Raw genomic sequence first — 12,265 nt, 5'->3', positions numbered from 1 at the left:
AATAAAATCCTCATTCAATGATATCCGTTGTTATCTGACTGTACAGATGGTGTTGATTTTAAATGATCCACACAAAACAATTTTCCAGATGAGTGGTATGTACACAAAAAAACAGTTCAAATATAAACTACATTTTTTATACAATATAAACAATATGTAGGTAAAATGCTGTGGGACATTACTGTGATTATTTTTATAAAGACACAAGTAACCTTCTATTAATAATATTTCATCAAGATTTTTTTTGTTTTGAGAAAATTACTCCCTCAGTATCCCTTGAATTTCACTTCAATTTATAATATGCTTTTTTAATGCTGAGCAAAGGCACTACTGAAATATTATTTTAACTTCATTTCTGAAAAGAAGGCCTGACTCAGAGCAGCAGAAACTCCTAGCTGTCCCTCAAGGATGAGGGCAATGGAACACCAGAGTTTTAGCTCAGTACCTCACTGGCAGAAAACTGTCCACATTACCAATCTTTCTTCCAGCTAATTATGGCCATGATACTAGATTGGCCAGAAGGAATAGAAGTAAAACTATGTATCCACCTTAAAAATCACACCCTTAAGTGATTAGCTGATCACTCTACTTTCCCTTCTCAATATTTTATATGCAGAATAGTACATATATAAAAGTATTCATCTTGTTGCAATCTCACAAAACGCAGTAACAAGATCAAATAATATATGAGTGTTCCAGAAATGCTTCTCAAGTTCCCTTCCATTTTCTGTGTACCACCCCTCCACCATGCAGGATCATATCTACTCTGATTTCTGGTAACCTATGGTAGTTTTAGTTAACTTTATGTAATGAAATCATATAATAATACATTCTTTCGTGACTGTCTTCTTTTGCTCATTACTACAGTTCTCAGATTGATTTTTATTTTGTGCATATTTGAAGTTAATTTATTTTTCTTACTGTACAGTATTCCACCATGTGAATATAAAATTTCCAAAGCACATTACAGTAGATGTGGAATAATCAAATTATAAATAGACTGTGGATAATATTCAGAAAAAAGATATTAATTCCAACTTTAATTGGACATGTTGAAACAGACATGGCAAACAAAATGTGCTTTTCTTTTTCCTATTCTCAAATAAATAATAATAGCAATGCCACTTTCAGAGCAGTGTTTTTATAAGGTGTCTCACATATACTATTAGTTGAAATATCTTTGTGCCAAGGGACATTAAATAAATTTTGCTAAGTAAATAAGGAAATATAAAAAATCATGTAATTTTTAAATTGTTCACAGTACCTGTTTCTATCTATATTAAAATCTATAGAATTAAAGACTTTATATTACATACCTTCGAAGAAGGTATAATACAAAAATATTTTATCAAGGAAGTTCTACAGATAAATGATAATATTTTAATAGCATGGATATACACATAGAAATATAATACAATAGAAAATAGAAAGTAACAATGGAAAATGAAAGAGATCATCAGGTACAGAGTTAGGGCAATGCTGAAATAATATGTTTCTATATTTTTAACAGTCATATATGTATACAATGAAATATTACTCAGCCACAAATAAATAATGCCATTTGCAGCAATATGGATGACCTAGAGATTCCAACAGAGAAAGACAAATGTCACATGGTATCACTCATATATGGAACTTTAAAAAAATGAAATAACTTATTTACATAATGAAATCAGACTTACAAATATTAAAAACAAAGTTATAGTTACCAAAAGAGAAACATGAAAGGGCAGAATAAATCAGAAGCTTGGGGTGAACGTACACACACTACTATATATAAATAACCAAAAAGGACCTACTGCTGTATAGCACAGGAAGCTATACTCAATATTCTAGGACAATTTATAGGACAAAAGAAGGTAAAAGAGAATGAATATATGGATATGTATAACTGAGTCATTTTGCTGTATACCTGAAACTAACATAATGCTGTAAATTAACTATATCCAAATAAAATTAAAAATTATCTAATAGGCTTTCCTTGTACTGCTATTAGAGTTCATCACCATCCTGTACCTTCCAAAGAGCATAATTTTAATCTTTTTCCCTAGAATACATCTCTTTTTTTTTCTTTGCCAAATTCTTTTACACTTTATTTTCTTTAGTGCTAATATACATCTGATACTAGCTCAGATCCATATCCAATCCATTAGATCAGATTAGAATTAGAATTAATTACAGTAGATTCAATTGATTTAGATTACAAGGGTGATTTCTTCTTTTCATATCATTGACTTCCTAGTGTTTCCTACAGAGAACCAGTGTTCTCTCCATGGTGGTCACTGAGATGAATTCTGATGCCAGGAAAGAGGACAGAGATTGTGGTGTGGCCCATCAGTGGTTAGTTCTTTGAAACAGGTGACCAAAGTATTGGAGCTTCAGATTCAATACTGATGCAAAGAACTGACTCATTGGAAAAGACCCTGATGTTGGGAAAGATTGAAGGCAAAAGGAGAAGGAGGTGGCAGAGGATAAGATGGTTAGATAGCATCACCAACTCAATGGACATGAACTTGAGCAGATTCCAGGAGGACAGAGGAGCCTGGTTCTGCAGTCCATGCACTGCAAAGAGTTTGACATGACTCAGGAACTGAACAACAACGACCACCATCAGTGGTGGATGGAAGGTGTAGTGAATATCACATGGGCTGAAGGTAGAGCGAGATGGAAGACATGAGAACTGCTAATTCTACCCAAGAATGTGATATAAGCTGGTGGACTGAAATGCCAGTTTATATTCAGAGGTAAGCTGCATGCATAATGATAAGTGGGTCATGCCAGCTAAGTCACTCCCAAAAGGCACCATGAGCCTAAGGGCTTCTTTTCCCTTAACATCACAACTAAATGTAATTCACCAGTTCCTACTTCATAAAGTGAAAAATCCTTTTACAGAGAGAAGCAGAGGGAGGTTAGCTGAGAAGTTAAAGAACTTAAAAAAATAACATTGAACAACATATGCATTTATAATAACGAATGTAACAACAATATGTATGGATGAGAGAGCTCAACCATCAAGAAGGCTGAGCACCGAAGAACTGATGCTTTGGAACTGTGGTGCTGGAGAAGACTCTTGAGAGTCCCTTGGACTGCAAAGAGATCAAATCAGTCAATCCTAAAGGAAGTCAACCCTGAATATTTATTGGAAGGACTGATGCTGAAGCTCCAATACTTGGGCCACCTGACACAAAGAGCTGACTCATTGGAAAAGACCCCGATGCTGGGAGAGATTGAGGGCAAGAGGAGAAGGTGTGGAAGAGGATGAGATGGTTAGATAGCATCACCAACTCAGTGGACATGAATCTGAGCAAACTCTGAGAGATAGTGAAGGACAGAGGAATCTGACTTAACTGCAGTCCATGGGGTCACAAAGCCAGACACAACTTAGCAACTGAACAACAACAACATTAAAGAAATTCATAATTATTTAAAAACCAATTTGAAAGTCTATTACAGTGTAGTCTTAGAATTTCCAGGAGTTCCTTGATTTTTTTGCCTATATTTTACTTAATATATTTTTTCATCTATAACTTAAAGGAGTTGGAATAAACTGTTCTTTATATTCTTATGTAAATAACTTATTTTATAAAGAGTAAGAAGTTTTGGGAAATCCCTGGTGATCCAGTGGTTAGGACTGTGTGCTGTCACTGCCAAAGTCATGGGTTCAATCTCTGGTTAGGGAATTAAGATTTCACATGTCATGCAGCACAGACAAAACAAAACAAGCAAAAAAAGGTGTAAGACGCATTGGAGATATAAAATATTGGTCCAAATGTAGCCTCTTTCCCTGAAAATAACTGGGTGAACCTTTATGAGCAAATAATTACTGTATAGCCTTGCTATAAAACAAAGGATGAAAAACTGCCTCTCAGAATATGAAATAGCACGTGATTATGTTTTAGGCATAGCACATACAAAAAAATTATTTTTGCTTATTTATCTTTGCTTTCATATAATATATTTTGTAAAGATTAAATGGCACAAAGAGCTGAAACATTACAACTCTAATTAAGGGACTGTTTTCTAGAAAGAAAACACATTATAGTTCCACAATGTGACTAAGAATGGATTTGCAATGCTGTTGATTTATTAAATATTCAACATTTACTGAATGTCTACCAAATGCTAGGCAATGTGCAAGGCACTGATTTGAAGTTGGTCCATATTTTTAATCACTTCTATTTTTTATGCAACCTACAGAGTGAATGGTAAGAGTTGCCAGTATATGTGTTAATGAAATAAAATGTTCAGCACAGTAATGAGCATGCTCTATATTACACAGAAAAGTGTATGACACATTTGTTCAGCTTGATGAAAATGCTTACTATGAATCGACACAATTCTTAACATCTGCAAATTCAACAGATACTACAGGACATCCTATAATTTAAAAGAGCCTAGCCATGACAATGAGATAAAATGAAAACTGTGCATTTTTAATAGAGCATATTTTCATACTAACATATGATTCAAAGTCATATAATTACAGCAGCCAAGGAATCATGATCTTTCACTGAGACAGTTTTCTATCCTACAAGTAAAAAATAATTTTCAGAGAAATAAATGGTTTGCTTTGAATTAAAACCTTCTTCTCTTATTGGCATGAGCTAGTTTCTTTAGGAAATAATGTATTTTGCAAAGTATGCTGTGCTCTATTCATAATGCAAAATAATTTTGTTTTTACAAAGCAATTGGATAAGCAGGATTCTAAAAGTTCCTTTAAAGTACATAAATAAGTAAAATTACAATGTTGATTTTAAAATAACTTTTATCCCTTTAAAACTTAGTTTCAAGTAAAAAATAAGGTTGAGAGGAAAATGTTGGATCTTTTAAAAATTTAAATGTTTTAGCAATTAGAGAAGGAAATGGCAACCCACTCCAGTATTCTTGCCTGGAGAATTCCATAGACAGAGGAGCCTGGCACGCTGCAGTCCGTGGGGTCGCAAAGAGTCAAACACAACTGAGTGATATTCACTCACTTTAGCACTAAGAACATTTAAAATTTTATACACTCTTAAACCCCTCTGTATATTAATGGCCTAATAATACTGATATTTTATCAAGCTGTTTCTACTCAAGGTTGTATTAAATTTATACTGATACAATATACTTATTTAACTTATACAATATCCCTATGGGCTATCTTGGTGTCTCAATGGTAAAGAATCCACCTGCAATGCAGGAGATGTGAGTTTGATCCCAGAATTGGGAAAATCCTCTGAAGGAGGAAATGGCAACCCACTCCAGTATTCTTACCTGGGAAATCCCATGGTCAAAGGAGCCTAGTGGGCTACAGTCCAGAGGATTGAAGAGAGTCAGACACAACTGACTGAGCACAAGTACCATCTCCGATAAAGATGATATCTGCTAACTCTCCTTAAATTAGATCACTGATACTAAGTCAATTTCTTGATTTTGTTTTACTACCTCAAAATAGCTGGTTTTGGTTCATAATATAATGTCTCTCTCTAAAATCTGGGCCTGTAATCTCCTTCAATGTCATGATTTCCTTCCTGTAGTTGAGTCTTCTATTTTTAAATGACAAATTATATACAATTTTCTATAATTTGTTAAGTTATAGACACAATTTTTGTTCTACATTACAAAACTTAGTTGCTTATTAGTTTTTATAAAGAAATCTCCCCATATTCTTTTATAAATAATGCAACGTTTAACTTCCTTAACACCAGAATTTTATTATTCCTGGCAAGGGTTGTGTTAAAAAGTCATGTATTTAGGTGAAAAATAGAACTGAGACCAGAAAAGCTCTACATAGTGGACGCTTGTTCACCCTGGGTCTGGAGGAAGAACAATGGAAACAGAAGAATCCACCACTGGCACCAAATAGACGCAGAATATGATTGAGGAGCAAGTCTTTTTTTCCAACATTGCAGCGTATCTATTACAACTATTAAAAACAGAACTGAAGTTCCTCAAAAAATTAAAAGCATAACTATATATGATCCCGAAATTCAATATTTGAGTATTTTTCAAAGAAAACAAAATACTATTTTAGAAACACATATGCACCCCTAAGTTCATTGCAGCATTAAGAAAAATGACCTTCTTTAATGAATATTTATGCTAAATATAAACCAAATCATATATTTTAAAAGTGTGTATATAGAAAGCAAGCAAATACACATTATTTTTAAATGCATATGGAGCATTCATCAAGATAGTCTATATTATGACCAAAAAATTCAAGCTTTACCAAATTTTAAATAATTGAAATTATGTAGACAAAGCTAGCAAAGCAATGATCAAAATTCTCCAAGCCAGAATTCAACAGTACATAAACTGTGAATTTCCAGATGTTCAAGCAGGATTTAGAAAAGGCAGAGGAACCAGAGATCAAATTGCCAACATCAAAAAAGCAAAAGAGTTCCGGAAAAAATCTATTTCTGCTTTATTGACTATGCCAAAGCCTTTGACTATGTGGATCACAAAAAACTGTGGAAAATGCTGAAAGATGTGGGAATACCAGATCACCTGACCTGCCTCTGGAGAAATCTGTATGCAGGTCAGTTAGAACTGGACATGAAAGAGACTGGTTGCAAATCAGGAAAGGAGTACATCAAGGCTGTATATTGCCACCCTGCTTATTTAACTTATATGCAGAATAAATTGTGCCAAATGTCAGACTGGACAAAGCACAAGCTGGAATCAAGATTGATTGGAGAAATATCAATAACTTCAGATACGCAGATGACACCACCCTAATGTCAGAAAGCGAAGAAGAACTAAAGAGCCTCTTGATGAAAGTGAAAGAGGAGAGTGAAAAAGTTGGCTTAAAACTCAACATTCAGAAAACTAAAATCATGGCATCTGGTCCCATCACTTCATGGCAAATAGATGGGGAAATAGTGGAAACAGTGAGAGACTTTTTTTTTTGGCTCCAAAATCACTGTGGATGGTGACTGCAGCCATGAAATTAAAAAACTCTTGCTCCTTAGAAGAAAAGCTATGACCAACCTAGACAGCATATTAAAAAGCATAGTCATTTCTTTACCAATAAAGGTATGTCTTATCAAAGCTATGGTTTTTCTAGTAGTCATGTATGGATGTGAGAGTTGATGAGCCCCGAAGAATTGATGCTTTTGAACTGTGGTGTTGGAGGAGACTCTTGAGAGTCCCTTGGACTGCAAGGAGATCCAACCAGTCCATCCTAAAGGAAATCAGTCCTGGATATTTATTGGAAGGCCTGATGCTGAAGGTGAAATTCCAATACTCTGGCCACCTGATATGAAGAACTGACTTATTGGTAAAGACCCTGATGCTGGGAAAGATTGAAGGCAGGAGGATAAGGGGATGACAGAGGATGAGATGGCTGGATGGAGTCACTGATGTGATGGACGTGAGTTTGAGGAGGCTCTGCGTTGGTGATGAACAGGAAGCTTCACTTGCTGCAGTCCATGGGGTCATAGGGAGTTGGACAATACTAAATTCAAATCCAAGATCAAAAGCATGTTAAGAGTATATCCAAATATTTAAAATATATATAACAAGATGTTGGCGTTGACTGAGTGACCCAAGAAATTGGGGGCAAATAATTCATAACCCAAAGGAGAAATTTGAGGAAATTTAGAAAACAATTTGAATTAAATGAAAGCAAGAAAGGAACATACAAAAACTCATTGAATGCAACTAAAGCTGTGATCAGAATATATATGACATCGTATAATATGGTAACTCATGCTAGAAAAGTTCAGTTCAGTTGCTCAGTCGTGTCCGACTCTCCGCGACCCCATGAATTACAGCACGCCAGGCCTCTGTCTCAAATTTATGATCCAAGCTTCCACTTACATGTCTATGTGATAGAAGAGCAAACAAAATCACCCTTAAGCATAAGGAAATAATAACTGTAACAGAAAAGCAAAGAGAAAGAAAAAATAATGGAGAAAATTTAAAACCATACATTGGTTCAATGAAATGATCAATAGCATTAATAATTGTCATCAGACTGATGAGAGAGGAAGAGAGAGACCCACAACTTGTCTATTTGTCTACAGAAGAAGAAAGCATTAGTAACTGTATATTTATTAAAGAAAGTAAGTTTTGTTCTTAAAAGTTCTCATAAGAAGAAAAAAAAAGTCCTGAATGCCTAACTGGTGAATTCCACAAAATATTTAAAAGAAAACAGATCAATTCACACAACACCTTCTAAATTATAGAACAGGCGATAACATTTCCCAAATCTCCTCTCATGAACATATGATCATGAAGGAATACTATGATCAACTCTAAGTCCGCAAATTTTAAAGCATAGATGATATGAACTAATACCTTGAAAGACACATCTAACCAATCTCACATAAGGATATACAGGTAAAACTCTAGATTAATTCAATCAATAATTAGTAATATTCTTAAAATATAGCAAAAACACAGCTTACTGATAACTTTTACCATTTTAGAGAGAAATGACATTAATTGTCTACAACTGTGTGCAGAAATTAGAAGCAGGGGAACACTTCCTAACTACCTTAATATCAAAATCAAATAAAGACATTACAAGAAAGAAAAACTATAGACCAACATTTCTCATGATGATATACACAAAAATTCTCAAGAAAATATTAGCAGGTATAAAAACTGCATTCTGTGCATGACCAAGTGAGATTTACACCAGATGATCAAAGATAATTCAGTTAAAAATAAATCAATGTATTACACTATACTAACTTTATAATAAAACCCCTATAATCATATCAATTTATAAACAAAAATAATTTATCAATATTCACTCATGATAAGAGCTCTCAGCAATTTACTAGTAAAACAGATCTTAAGTTAACTAAGAGTACTCACAAGCCTGTAAGCTTTCATTGTACTTAGTGGTGAGTAAATAGATGCTTTTCTCCTAAGATAAGAAAAATGTCTTTTTCTCTTAGCATATTCAATAGTGACTTAAAATCTTATAGTATTTAAGGGCTAGAAAGCCACATAGATTGGGGAAAAAAAGGAGATAAAACTCTACTGATTACATGATTGAATATATAGAAATTTCTAAAGTATCAACAACAAAAAATCTAGAAATATTAAATCACTATAGTGGAGTCATAGGATACAAGATTCACACACACAAGTCAATTGCATGGAGTGACATTCTCAGCATGGAAGAAAAAGAGTTCTATACCATCTTCTCCCAAAGAACATTGATTTATATTTTAACAATCACTACAATGAAAGTGTCTTTCTGGAAGTCCAGGAGTCGAGCATACTGTTGGAGCACGTAAAATCTGAGGATGGACACACTGAAGATGGTAAGAGGAACAGTTTTACTTTACCCATATTGCCCTTCCTGCAAGGTGGCAATAAAATTAGGTGAAAGTGTTAGTCGTGTCCAAATCTTTGAAACCTCATGGACTGTAGCTTGCCAGGCTCCTCTGTCCATGGAATTCTCCATGCAAGAATACTGGAGTGGGTGGCCATTCCCTTCTCCAGGGGATCTTCCAGACAAGGGATCAAACCCAGGTCTCCTGCACTGCAGGCACACTATTCATCACCTGAGCCATCAGGGAAGCAAGATGACAATGTTCACTGCCAAAGCCAATCTTCTTAGCCCTGATTTCTCCCATGAGAATGGTGAAATAATGTGGGTGAGCATCTGGCTTCCCTCATCACCGAAGAGGCCCATCTCTATATCTTGTCACCAAGAACACTGAGGAACTGCACTGTCAGAGGGCAGTGAACACCTGGGAGAATGGTGGCCAGGGATCCGAATGGAGTAACCAAGAGAACTAGATCCAACCAGTGACATCTTGGACTCTACCAGAAAGCCAGCCCATGAGCTGCTGGGATGCTTCACCTACAGATCCCTCCAGCTGACCCAAAGGCATCCTCAGTGCTCAGTGGGCCTCACACTCACACACACACACACCCTGGACACCTCCCTGTGTGTGTTCCCAATTGCAGCTTTTAAAAATAACTAGTAAGCACACATAGAGACCAATTCTTCAGGACTGGGAGAAATAGCAAACTTCAGCTTGTATCACTGCCTGAGAAGTAGCAAAAAGGTGGTTTTCAGCAAAGGGCCTGGTTTGGCAGGATCAAAACAAAGCACAGAAGCCCATGAATTCGGCCACAAAAGGAAATAAGATATGTGGAGCAGATGGACCCATAGAAAATGTCATAACCCCTATCAAGACTGACAGAAGATTTTTCTTCATCAAAACCAATGAGTAAAGCCTAGAGGCATGACGATTTTTTTTTTTTTTCCAAATGTGAAAACAGCAACACAAGACTTTGAGGTACATAAAATACCAGGAAAAATTACAACACTGAAGGAACACAAAAAATTTTTCAGTAATTGATACCAAAGAAATGGAGACTGTAGTTTATCCAATGCAGGAATCAAAAAACCTGATTTAAGGAAGCTCGGTGAGCTGTAAGAAAACACAGAAACACAGTACAATGAAATTAGGAAAATGATACATGAACAAAATGAGAAATTTATCAGAATGCTTAGAAATCATAAGGAAGAACCTGAAAAAAAATTTGGAGATGAAGACATAATGATTGAAAAGAAAAATGCAACAGTGTCAATAGCAAACTCGGTAAAGCCAAAGAAAGAGTCTATGAAGTCAAAGATGAGACCTTTGAAATTATCTATTTGGAGAACAAAAAAAAAAAAAAAAAAAAGAATGAAAAAGAATCAACAAATCCTATATGAACCATGGGATTCTATTAAGAAAAGCAATCACACGTGCAATTCAGTCACTCATGTCTGACTGTTTGTGATCCCATGGACTGCAGCATGCCAGGCCTCCCTGTCCACCATCAACTCCTGGAGTTTACTCAAACTCATGTCAATTGAGTCGGTGATATCATCCAACCATCTCATCCTCTGTCGTCCCCTTTTCCTCCCGCCTTCGATCTTTCCCAGCATCAGGGTCTTTTCCAGTGAGTCAGTTCTTCACATCAGGTAGCCAGTATTGGAGTTTCAGCTTCAGCAGCAGTCCTTCCAAAGAATATTCAGGACTGATCTTTAGAATGGACTGGTTGGATCTCCTTTCAGTCCAAGGGACTCTCAAGAGTCTTCTCCAACACCACAGTTCAAAAGCATCAATTCTTTAGCACTCAGCTTTCTTTATAGTCCAACTCTCACATCCATACATGACTACTGGAAAAACCATGACATTTAAAGTCTCCCAAGTTCCAGTTACTACTTATTTTTTTAGCCTGACCTGATGGTCAAACAAAATGTACCCATAATAGGATCCTAGAATAGAAAAAGATTTTAAGAAAATCTAAATCAAGTAAGGACTTTAGCAAATAATGATGCTTAAGTAGTAGTTCATTAATTGTAACGTGTGCCTTACTAATATGTTACCAGGGAAAACCAGGTGTGTTACACAGGAACACTTTGTAGTATCTTTGAAATGTTTCTGTAAATTAAAAACTCTTCTAAAACTGAAAGTTTATGGCTTCCCTGGTGGCTCAGTGGTGTTCAGTCCACCATCCAAAGCAGGAGACAGCAGTTTGATCCCTAGTCTGAGAGGATCCCACATGCCATGGAGCAACTAAGTCCATGAACCATAACTACTGAACCTGAGCTCTAGAGCCCAGAAACCACTGAGCCTACATGCCATAACTCCTGAAGCTTGTGCACCTAGAGCCCTTTCTCCACAATAAGAAGCCACTGCAATGAGAAGTCTGTGCAACACAGCTAGAGAGTAGCCACCGCTTGCTGCTCCTAGAGAAAAGGCTACATAGAAACCAAGACCCAGTATAGCCAAAAGTAAATAAATAAACTTTTTATAAAAAGTTTAGGAAAATTTCTAGTTTGTTAATGATCAACTCAGTCCAAAGATAGTCATGAGAAATATTTCCCAAATACCTACTATGTGCCATGCTCTACGTATACCTCTAAGCTACAAAGGTAAATCAAATTCTTATCATTAGAAAGATTATTAATTATGAGAGATGTTTTGATGAGTAAATTGTAGTTAGCATTAAATGTGTAATCAGGAAATCTCTGCATTTATTGCTGATAATTGGTATATTTAATGGTCCCACAAAATACACTGGTGCTGATCAGGACACTTTTCACTTCTAATTTTATGAGGCTAAGATTATTTTCCATAAAGGATTTAAAATGCTCTTCTTTTTATATCTAGTAGAGAGAGTGCATGCCCTCTGTTCTTCTGTATTCTAATTACAAATTGAAGTAGGGAGAGAGAGAGAAGTACCATTACACAGGTATTTCTCCTAAAAAATAACCCTAACAGCTGATGTTTTGCAAAGAAAATAGAAAAACAGCAGT

This window comes from Moschus berezovskii, chromosome 17 (assembly GCF_049115385.1).
Source record: "Moschus berezovskii isolate FMDL1 chromosome 17, NW_MosBer_1.0, whole genome shotgun sequence".
Taxonomy (NCBI): domain Eukaryota; kingdom Metazoa; phylum Chordata; class Mammalia; order Artiodactyla; family Moschidae; genus Moschus; species Moschus berezovskii.
This window is presented reverse-complemented; position numbering follows the sequence as displayed.